The 12,464-nt window shown below is 34.0% G+C and overlaps 1 non-coding gene across 1 annotated transcript; it reads left to right on the top strand.

Annotated features, from left to right (window-relative positions):
- The first annotated feature begins 5,701 nt into the window (after nt 1–5,701).
- TRNAA-AGC lies at nt 5,702–5,774 on the top strand. Its single transcript has one exon. It is a non-coding gene; the product is annotated as a tRNA-Ala (tRNA).
- The last annotated feature ends 6,690 nt before the right edge of the window (nt 5,775–12,464 follow it).

Here is a 12,464-nt window from a genome sequence, read left to right as displayed (position 1 = left end):
TACCATACGACCCGAGAGTTGAGGGCTACAGGAACTTTCTCATACGACCTGAGAGCTACGTTAGCCGTAATGTATCTCATGGACGATGCAAAACTATGATAGTGCTCGAAAGTGAATGGTATAAAAAAGGGTCATGCACCATATAACTCATGGGAAGATCATTGATGGAATCGATGCAATCGATGCTCCCCTGGATGGGTTGCCAATCAAAGACCTAACATTTGATGTTGACTCTTTCGAAGAAAGAGCCACACAATCGAACAGCTCGAAACATCTCGGTAGCTCTGAGAACTCTAACACACAGGGAATGAAGTGTCGAAGAGTTAGACATTAAGCAAAAGATCATGCTAAAACTCTTCAGCGATCTGACAAAAGACTTCAGGACATCTACACCAAAAATTCATTGTTGTTTAGCGATTATGATATCTGGCTTTTATCGAGCAAACCTGGGTTCGATTCCCGACGATGGAATATTATTTTCTTATTTCATTTTATTTTACGGTTTCTATCTTAGATTAAAAAGACTTTTATGAACTTGGTACCTTTGTTAGAGTTATGTTATAGATATTTGGTTCAATTTCAATAACAGGGATTGAGGTGATTCAAACGATTAATGCGATAATCCAGTCGTTTTCGAGGTCTCTCTTGTTTAATGACATCATGGTTGAGATGAGCACGTGATTAAAATGGTTAATGCGCTAATCCAGTCGTTTTCGAGGTCTCTCTTGTTGAACTACATCATGGTTGAGATGAGCACCCGAGTGAGTTTGACAAGTTGGGCTATAGAGAACCACACCTCAAGCCAAGTTCATGTGGGCTTAACAAGCTTAAAATCCAAGAACACAACCCCTTAAATGGAAACCGGGATGCTAAGGAATTAAAAAGCTTTATTTTTGACGTAGAACAATACTTGAAGGTTACTAGAACTTGCTCATTGGACCTAAGAGTTACGTTGGTCGCAATGCATCTCATGGACGATGCAAAACTATGGTGGCGCTCGAAGGTGAATGGTAAAAAAAAGGGTCATGCACCATAAACTCATAGGAAGACGTTGATGGAATCGATGCAATCGACGCTCCTCTGGATGGGTTGCCAATCAAAGACCCGATGTTTGATGTTGACCCTTTTGAAGAAAGAGCCACACGATAGAACAACTCGAAACGTCTCGGTAACTCTTAGAATTCTATCACACACATGAAAGGACTTGTCGAAGAGTTAGACATTACCCAAAACATCATAGTAAAACTCTTTAGCAATTAGACAAAAGAATCCAAGACAACTACACTTAAAATTCATTATTGTCCAAAGGTTTGGATATTTGGCTTTCACATAGGAGATTCTGGTTTGATTCTCTAAAATGGAATATTATTTTCTTATTTCTTTTTATTTTATAGTTTCATCTTTTGTCACCAATTATATTTAAACTTTACGTAAGTTTGAAAGGCACTTTAATGGTCAAGTTCAATAGTATCTTTAGATTAAAAAACTTTTATGAACATCGTACCTATGTTAGTGTTTTGTTATAGATATTTGTTTCAATTTCAACAAGTGGGGTTGAGGTGATTCAAATGGTTAGTGCGATAATCTGGCTATTTTTGAGGTCTCCCTTGTTGAACGCCAGAATGGTTGAGATGAGCACCCGAGTGAGTTCGACAAGGAGACCCGAATTTAAACTTTACCTACGTTTGAGAGGCACTATAATGGTCAAGTTCAATGGTATTTTAGATTAAAAGAACTTTTATGAAATTTGTACCTTTGTTAGTGTTACTTTGTACCTTTGTTTGTATTACTTTGTACGTTTGTTAGTGCTATGTTATAGACATTTGGTCAAGTTCAAGAACCTTTAATTAAAGAAATTAACACCTTCTTATTCAAAATTTGGATAAACCAAGAGATAAAGTTAGAATTAGATTACGAGATCCAAGAGTGAGAAGCAAGATTTGGAACCTTTTTCTAAATTGAGTCACTCCTTACAATTAGATTACTAGATCCAAGAGTGAGAAGCAAGATTTGGAACCTTTTTCTAAATTGAGTCACTCCACAATCAAACTTGATCAAGGCTTGATTAAATAACTCAGATGCAATCTACCACAAGAATTGCATGAAACTTAAAAACGACAAAGATATGCTCAGATTTCTATAAGGGGGAACCTCTCAACTTGAGAGATCAATTTCATTGATCACAAATATGCTTTTACATAATAATTTGTGGGTATTTATAGTCTCCCCACAAAAAAGTTAGTGCCCGTGATTTAATCTCGATCCCTTTAAATCTCCACAGAAGACGAAGTCAATTTGAGCATTACAAACTTTATGAAATTAAAATAATAAATAAAGTTTTCTAACCACTATGAAATGATGCTTGCAACTTCATCCGCTACTTCAACCGTGCAAATATTTACTTTTGAATCTCCAAATGGTCTTGACTCAAACGAATCAGCTAGTAACACATGAAATGATGGTTGAACCTAACCTATCCAATTTTGTAGATGAAGTATGAATGCTTGTTGAATCTTCTTGGCCTTGGGTTGTGTAATATGTCTAGTTGAAACACCGTGATTTTTATCATCATCCCCCTCTTCAAAAGGATTCGTCCTCGAATCAAAAAAATCATCACCTACATCAAAAGAACTCAACTCAGTAACATTGAAAGTAGAATGTACATCGTGATTCTTATCATCTATCCCTCTCTTCAAGATTCGTCCTCGAATCAGAAAAATCATCACCTTTATCAAAGGGACTCAACTTAGCAACATTGAAAGTAGAATGTATTGACAATTCTACGGGAAGATCAATTTTATTGTTCCATGCAATAAGAACAATAAAATGAGTCATTTTACTAAATGTCTTATAGAGCATTTATAGTCAAATAAAGAATTAGGAATCCACCACGCTATCTTTAGATCTACAGACACACTATCTATGCTTAACATTAAAATAAATGAACGTGGATCGAACACGTTTCCTCTTCACTATGACGCTCTCCACACTAATATTAAAATTGAAAATTCATAATGCAAAGGTGTTTCCACTAATTTTAGTTTAAACGTGGATCAAACACGTGACTTTCAGATATTTAGTCTGACGCTCTCCCAACTGAGCTATCCCTGCAATCATTAGAGTTGAGTTTTTAAAAAGAAATAATCGCTAATGCAGTGAACATGGATCAAAAACATAAATAATCACTAATTTTATAGTCAAATTATGCAACGTGAACCAAGTGTGGTGAAAGTGGATCAAACACGTGACCTTCAGATATTCAATCTGCGCTCTCCCTGAGCTATCCCCGCAATCACTAGAAATGAAAATTCATCAGTAAACGTATTTTAGCTGATTCATTGAGATTTTAACAAGGAATAATGACTAATTTTTTTATTGAATAGTCAAGTTTTGCGAAACAGGTGTGGTGAACATGGAGATCGAACACGTGACCTTCAAATCTTAAATTTGACGCTCTACAAACTGAGCTATCCCCGCTAACATTAAAAATGAAAGTTTTTTAAGTAAAGGTATTTTCGCTAATTAATTGAAATTTTAGAAAGAAATAATCACTAATTTTAAATTGAAGAGTCAAATTATGCAAGATCGAATATGAGACCTTTAGATCTTCAATCTAACGCTCTCTCAACTGAGCTATCCACACTAACATTAAAAATGAAAATTCATCGTAAAGGTATTTTCGCTAATTCATTTTAATTTTAAATAGAAATAATCACTCATTTTTAATAAGATATTCAAGTTATCCAACTTGTATAAGGTGTGGTGAACTAGAACACGTTAGGTATTTCCGATAATTCATTGAGATTTCAAAAAGGAATAATGACTAATTTTAGATTGAATAGTCGGGTTATGCAACTAGAATCAGGTGTGGTGAACGTGTTGATCAAACACGTGACCTTCAAATCTTCAGTCTGACGTTCTCCCAATAGAGCTATCCTGCTAATATTAAAAAAGAAAATTCATAAGTAAAGGTACTTCCACTAATTCAGTATATTTAAAAAAGAAATAATCAATAATTTTAGATTGAATAAGCAAGTTATGTTTTTAGATTGTATGGTCGGGTAATAAACTTGTATCAGGTGCGTTGAACGTGGATAAAACACGTGTGACCTTCAAATCTTCCGTCTAACAATCTCCAAACTGAGCTACTCTTGCTAACATTAAAAATGAATATTCATCAGTAAAGGTATTCGGTACACTTCTGAAAATTCAACAAAAGGCAATAGTATTAGACCGAGATGCCAGATTTAAATCTCGCTTCTGGANACTCCAACTCTGAGTACTATTAATGCAATTATGTTTCATATGAGTTTGTCATAAATGAAACTAAGGTGCATTCAATACAACTTTATTTTCTTGTCATATGAGACAAAATAGAAAAATTAAATCAAACAAACTAATGAACTAAACCGAATCAATCCAACCCAAATTGATTAGTTTGTTTCTTTTGTTGGGTTGTTTGATAACCCTTTTATATTATAACAATTCAACTTTTCATGAGAGAAAAATATATTTAAGTAGAAGTTAAAAATATTGGGTGTTCAAGAAAAGACATTTAGTTTAGTGGTATGATTCTCACTTGTGGTGCAATTTGAGTTCAATTCTTGAAATGCCCTTATGTCTAATTCCTTTTTTATCGAAGGACTTCATATTCGACATCAACCTAACTTCATATTCAACATTTTATACTTACCATCATGCTCTTAATACAATATCCCATCCCAAGGCTTTATTCTCATAGACACATTCTACCTCTAAGGACTTCACGTGTTTCCTGCAATACGAAAAAATACAAACTTAATACCTAGGCCTAAGGCTTCATACATACGTTTCAAGTGGTATAACAAGGGCATTTGGTCTAGTGGTATGATTCTCGCTCTGGGAGTGAGAGGTCTCGAGTTTGATTCTCAAAATGCCCCTTCAAGAGATTGTAGTATGGGGATGTAGCTCAGATAGTAGAGCGCTCACTTCTAATGTGGATACGACATAATGAGCAGGGATAGTTTTTCATGTCACTATTATTGAAAATTACTTCTTTTCAATTTTTCCTTATTCATGACATGTTGAGTAGTGATATTTCTTCATTTTCAATATTTCCTTATTTATGACATAATATGCATATATACTTTTTCATTTTCACAATTATTGATGAAGGGACGTTTAGGGTTTTTTGATGTAAAAATCGTAGGGATGTAGTTCGAATGGTATAGCGTTCATTTCCCATGTGGAGAGTATGAGGCTCAATACCTTGCATCTTCAATTGAATCGATTAATAAATATATTATTTCTTTTCAATTTTTTCTTATTTAGGACATAATGAGCTGGGATAGTTTTTCATTTTCACTATTACTGATGACGAGATGCATAGGACTTTGTGACGTAAGAATTGTGAGGATATCTAAACTATTTGTTATTAATATTTTGATATTTTTTTATTTTCACTATTATTGATGATGGAACATTAATAGGGTTTTATGATGTAAGAATCATGGGGATGTAGCTCAGATGGTAGAGCGCTTGCTTTGCATGTGAGAGGTACGGGGATTGATACCCCGCATCTCCAAAAATAAGATTATCTATTATTAAATATATTGTTTATTTTCAAATTTTTCCTTATTCATGACCTGTTGTGTAGCAATATTTCTTCATTTTCACTATTATTGATGATGAAAAATTTAGGGTTTTGTGATGCAAAAATTGTGGGGATGTAGCTCAAATGGTAGAGCGCTCGCTTAGCATGCGAGAGGTACGGGGATCGATACCCTGCATCTCCAAAAGAAAGAAATGATTTTTTTCAGTATGAGTTATTATAACATGTTATGTATAAGGTGGGTAGGAGAGAAAAAGAAAAGATACTTATATAAGGAGGACTTCACATGTTATGTATAAGGTGGGTAGGAGAGAAAAAGAAAAGATACTTATATAAGGAGGACTTCTTCACTTCTTCACAATTGCAATATCTGACTAAGGAGGACTTCTTCACTTCTTCACAATTGCAATATCTGACCAATGAATATAATGGTCATTTATAGTTTCTATCACAATAATATAAAATTTGGGAACAAAGCCTATATGAGACTGAAAAGACCGTTCAATGGTATTTTAGATTAAAAAAACTTTTATGAGCTTTGTACCTTTGTTAGTGTTACTTTGTACCTTTGTTAGTGTTACTTTGTACCTTTGTTTGTATTACTTTGTACTTTTGTTAGTGTTACTTTGTACCTTTGTTTGTATTACTTTGTACCTTTGTTAGTGTTACTTGGTACCTTTGTTTGTATTACAGTTGAAGAGTGAGAAGAAAGATTTGAAACCTTTTTCTAAATTGAGTCACTCCACAATCAAATTGATTAAGGCTTGATTAAATATCTCAGATTTCTATAAGAGGGAACCTCTCAACTTGAGATATCAATTTCATTGATCACAAATATGCTTTTACATAATAATTTGTGGGTATTTATAGTCTCCCCACAAAAAAAGTTAGTGCCCGTGATTTAATCTCGATCCCTTTTAATCTCCACAGAAGACGAAGTCAATTTGAGCATTACAAACTTTATGAAATTAAAATAATAAATAAAGTTTTCTAACCATTATGAAATGATGCTTTCAACTTCATCCGCTACTTCAACTGTGCAAATATTTACTTTTGAATCTCCAAATGGTATTGACTCAAACGAATCAGCTAGTAACACATGAAATGATGGTTGAACCTAGCCTATCCAATTTTGTAGATGAAGCATGAATGCTTGTTGAATCTTCTTGGGCTTGGGTTGTGTAAAATGTCTAGTTGGAACACCGTGATTTTTATCATCATCCCCCTCTTCAAAAGGATTCGTCCTCGAATCAAAAAAATCATCACCTACATCAAAAGAACTCAACTCAGTAACATTGAAAGTAGAATGTACACCGTGATTCTTATCATCATCCCCTCTTCAGGATTCGTCATCGAATCAGAAAAATCATCACCTTCAAAGGGACTCAACTTTGCAACATTGAAAGTAGAATGTATTGACAATTCTAAGGGAAGATCAATTTTATTGTTCCATGCAATAAGAACAATAAAATGAGTCATTTTACTAAATGTCTTATAGAGCATTTATAGTCAAATAAAGAATTAGGAATCCACCACGCTATCTTTAGATCTACAGACACACTATCTATGCTTAACATTAAAATAAATGAACGTGGATCGAACACGTTTCCTCTTCACTATGACGCTCTCCACACTAATATTAAAATTGAAAATTCATAATGCAAAGGTGTTTCCACTAATTTTAGTTTAAACGTGGATCAAACACGTGACTTTCAGATCTTTAGTCTGACGCTCTCCCAACTGAGAAACATAAATAATCACTAATTTTATAGTCAAATTATGCAACGTGAACCAAGTGTGGTGAAAGTGGATCAAACACGTGACCTTCAGATATTCAATCTGTGCTCTCCCTGAGCTATCCTCGCAATCACTAGAAATGAAAATTCATCAGTAAAGGTATTTTAGCTGATTCATTGAGATTTTAACAAGGAATAATGACTAATTTTTTTATTGAATAGTCAAGTTTTGCGAAACAGGTGTGGTGAACATGGAGATCGAACACGTGACCTTCAAATCTTAAATTTGACGCTCTACAAACTGAGCTATCCCCGCTAACATTAAAAATGAAAGTTTTTTAAGTAAAGGTATTTTCGCTAATTAATTGAAATTTTAGAAAGAAATAATCACTAATTTTAAATTGAAGAGTCAAATTATGCAAGATCGAATATGAGACCTTTAGATCTTCAATCTAACGCTCTCTCAACTGAGCTATCCACACTAACATTAAAAATGAAAATTCATCGTAAAGGTATTTTCGCTAATTCATTTTAATTTTAAATAGAAATAATCACTCATTTTTAATAAGATATTCAAGTTATCCAACTTGTATAAGGTGTGGTGAACTAGAACACGTTAGGTATTTCCGATAATTCATTGAGATTTCAGAAAGGAATAATGACTAATTTTAGATTGAATAGTCGGGTTATGCAACTAGAATCAGGTGTGGTGAACTTGTTGATCAAACACGTGACCTTCAAATCTTTAGTCTGACGTTCTCCCAATAGAGCTATTCTGCTAATATTAAAAAAGAAAATTCATAAGTAAAGGTACTTCCACTAATTCAGTATATTTAAAAAAGAAATAATCAATAATTTTAGATTGAATAAGCAATTTATGTTTTTAGATTGTATGGTCGGGTAATAAACTTGTATCAGGTGCGTTGAACGTGGATAAAACACGTGTGACCTTCAAATCTTCCGTCTAACAATCTCCCAACTGAGCTACTCTTGCTAACATTAAAAATGAATATTCATCAGTAAAGGTATTCGGTACACTTCTGAAAATTCAACAAAAGGCAATAGTATTAGACCGAGATGCCAGATTTAAATCTCGCTTCTGGAAAATTCAACAAAAGGCATTGGGTACACAGTTATAGTACGACATTCCACCCATAAACAGATGGTCAAACATAAATGCTCAAGCAAATATTGGAAGACATGTTGAGGGTATATGTGAATGATTTTGCAGGAAGATGAGATAAGTACCTACCCCTTATGAAATTTGCTTATAATAATAGTTGTCAAGCCACCATACAAATGGCCACATAGGAGGTTCTCTACGGACGAAGATTTCGATCCCCTGTCTTTTAGGAAGAAGGGGGCAAACAACAATTATTGGGCAGTAGCTGGTGCAAATTACCAACGCCGCAGTCCAGAAGATTAAAGCTAGGATACAAACCGCACAAAGCCGAGAGAAAAGCTATGTAGACCTAAGGCGCAAGGACATGGAATTGTAGGTAGGGGATCATATATTCCAAAAAGTTTCACATGAGAGGGGTGCACAGGTAGGGTAAAAAGGTAAGCTAAGCCCTAGGTTTATCCGTCCGTTTGAGATATTAGAAAGGATTGGATATGTGGCCTATACAATCGGGCAATTCCTAAATTTGTCTACAGTACGTAATATCTTTCATGTATCCATACTACGGAAGTATATCCTAGATCCTTCGCACGTACTAGCTCATGAAACTCTCTTCTTGAGAGATGGCCTAACGTATAAAGAAGACCCGATTCAAATAATAGACAAGAAATTCAAAAGATTGAGAAACAAGGAAATCGCTCTTGTTAAGGTCCTATGGAAGAATCATAGAGTAGAAGAAGCCACTTGGGAAACAGAAGGCAAATAAGAACCTTGTACCCTGATCTATTTTAGAATAAGCACTTTCGATGACCGAAAGTTTTCAAATGAGAGGAGAATTTGCAACACTCAAGGTCTTCAATAAGAGACCGTGTATAATCCCTACTCAGTTGTATCTAGAAGCAAAGAACAAGTACAATTGAAAAAACATTGAGAAAATTGTACTTTTTCTAATTTTTATAAACTTCCAGAATCATTCAATTTTTTATAGAACAATAATTACAAGGTGCTTAAAAAAGGAAGGCTCCGATCGGAGAAGATTTTTCTGGCAGAAGATTAATAAAAATCAATAATGAAATTATAGAAATTCTAGATGTTTCAATGGTAGTGAAAAATCCGTCTATAAATTATGAATTAGGGTAGACTATTAGGGGCAAGAAGCAAGCTTAATCGAGTACCCAATCGAGAGATACAAGTTTTTGGTTTTGGGGTATCGTGTTCATGGGTTTACCTCGAATTCGAGAACTATAGTCTACTATTCATTTCCAAACTTGTTCCTGCACCTTCTAAATAAGTTTACCCATAAGTTTGGTGAAGAAAAGAGGTCTTCAAAGTGCTAGTAGGTTTTCACACAAATCAGTCCATGTTAGGTTACCCTCTAATGTTTTCCTAAGCTAAAACCTCAACTCCTAAAGCCTATCCCAAGACATTATGTATAAACCTAGGTTCATCGATAATCCATGTACCAAGTACCTAGAACTATGTGAATAACATGCTAAATAAGTTTTTAGGATCCATACCCATAAGTAACCATTATCTGCCATTACAATGTGTACTAAAAGGCCCCTATTTCTCTTTAGGTAGGATATCCTGCAATATGTATCATGAGCTGGATGTTATGATAGGCCTACCTTTCTCATCAGCTAAACGAGATGTCCTGCACCACGATTTACCAGTAGGCTTATATGATTATGACGACACCACTCATGTGTTCATGGGGAGAAAATTGAAGGTTATTTTAGGGGAAGGTTTTCAAGATAGTATATGATACATGACACGATGACCTCTTATGTAATTGTAACATTCATACTTTAGGACTATAATTAACTATTATGTAATTGTAACCTAAAGTAAATAAAAAGTCTTCAAATACATTAATGAAATACAAAAACTCTAAATTACTCTAAAATGTAATCCACCAAAATTTATAACATGAAACTTCATTCTTCTCCAATGTGCCATGAATTGAAATATTTTTTGATAATTTCAACAATATTTTCTTCATATCTTCATTGAAGAATATTGTATGATTGATGTCCCTTGGTCCATATCAAATATTATCATAATAAGGTCAATGAAGGGAATACACCAATTGTTGGGCAACAAAGTCAACACAAAGAAATTAGAAAAGAAATATGAAAATTTGAGTTGTGAAAGGTGTAATTTGGAAAGAATCTTAGTGCTCGAGGATAATGTAGTGTTATGAAAACTAGCTAGATTGAATCTTCAAAGATTAATGCAAATTTTGTGAAAATTTAGAGGAACCTTTTTAGTATGTTTGCAATAGCTTAGTCATGCAGCAACAACGTAATGCTTCAAATACTCTTCCTTAGATTAAATACTAATGGTTCGTGAGGTCAGAAGTCTTTCTTTAATGTTAAGGATATTTAGTCCTAAAGTATAACTTACCATATATATCATATTTGATCTTTTATTATAGGATATTTGTCTTCTATCACAGCTCTTTTCATTTATTGTTATTCCTCTATCCTTTATAATTTATTTGATTATTTGAGAACTTCATTTATGTCGGGTGGTTTTAGCAAATACATGAGATTATAATGATGTTGTTAATATAACACATGCGGAAGCAATTTGGATCTTAGGCACTTTTAGAACATCAATTATAGTAAATAACTAGCATGTTCATGAGTATTAAAACTAAATGAGTTTGAATACTAACCTTTTGTAGTTCAAATTCCTTTTTCCTCACAAACCGGTTTCGAACCACCACTAGTGTCTTCTCCACTATCCTCCAGCCTTAGAACGAGATTGTGGAATCCGGTGAGTGATTAAACTTGGGAGGGATTTTGTATATATGAAGAGAGTGTCTGTGAGAGGTTTTTCTCAAGGTTTTTCACCAAGAAGGAGACATTTCATGTTTTATGATCACTCTATTTATAGAGTCATGTTTGCATGTTCATGCAAATTTGAGATCACCAAATTTTGACACTCAAAATTCCACTCAAATTTGTAGGGTTTATTTGACAAACATGCAAGTTTGGTTAAACAAAATTTTGACACCTCAAAATTCCACTAATATGGATTTTTCCATTAAATGAAGTCAACATTTTGACTTTCTCCATTTTGATTCAATTTGAATTATAAATTTCAAATTAAAGTAATATTTAATGATTAATTAAATATTTAATATTAATTCAAATGTCAATCCCAATTAATTCCGACACATATTTGATTAAGATATTAAATTTTATTTAAATATCTCAGATTCTTTCTTTTTGTCTAATTCGTAAATAAAACAAAAATGCAGTTAAATATATCGTATATATGTAGTGCATTCTCCCTAATTTGAATTCGAACACTTCGAACTCACTCGTCACACTGTTCTATGGTTTAGTCCGATATGAGCTACCAGAGGGACCTAATGGACCTATAGATCATGGGCTCTAACGATCCAAGATTAACCGGTTAAACTCATTAACTTTATTAACCAACATTCGTTAAGTACTAGGACATTCCACTATAGCCTAGTAGTTGCACTCCCCTCACTATAGATATATTTTTGTCCATTTGATATAACCATGATTAGTAAGTCGATCCTTCACAGGTTGTTCATAACTAGAGCTGGGTCAATTTACCGTTTTACCCTTGAAGTTACTTCTTGTTTCTTATGTCTCACTGGTTCTCTAATGAACAATTGGTTTGTGGTTCAACCAGTAAACCGGATCCCTCTCAGGCAAATGAGAGGGTGGGGCCTCTTATTCAAGACCTGGAGTCGGTAATTAAGGGAACTAACTCTCTTCTATCCCTAAAAGTGGGTAGGAGTGAATTCCATCTTGCACCCCACGTCCTCAGCCATTTACCCAATCTTACCCCTGAAATGAGAGACCTATTGAGTTGGCGAACTTGAGCCACTCTCACCCATGCAAATCTAAGGATAATTCCGAATAAACAAGGAGTTCATGGTTAGCTCAAGATTAAGATCGAGTTACTTAGGTCATCGAATGAAAAGAAAATCAGTCTCAACAGTAAACGACATTATAAAGTGAGAGTGATTTTT

Source organism: Cucurbita maxima, unplaced genomic scaffold (assembly GCF_002738345.1).
Source record: "Cucurbita maxima cultivar Rimu unplaced genomic scaffold, Cmax_1.0 Cma_Scf00167, whole genome shotgun sequence".
NCBI lineage: Eukaryota > Viridiplantae > Streptophyta > Magnoliopsida > Cucurbitales > Cucurbitaceae > Cucurbita > Cucurbita maxima.
This window is presented reverse-complemented; position numbering and strand designations above follow the sequence as displayed.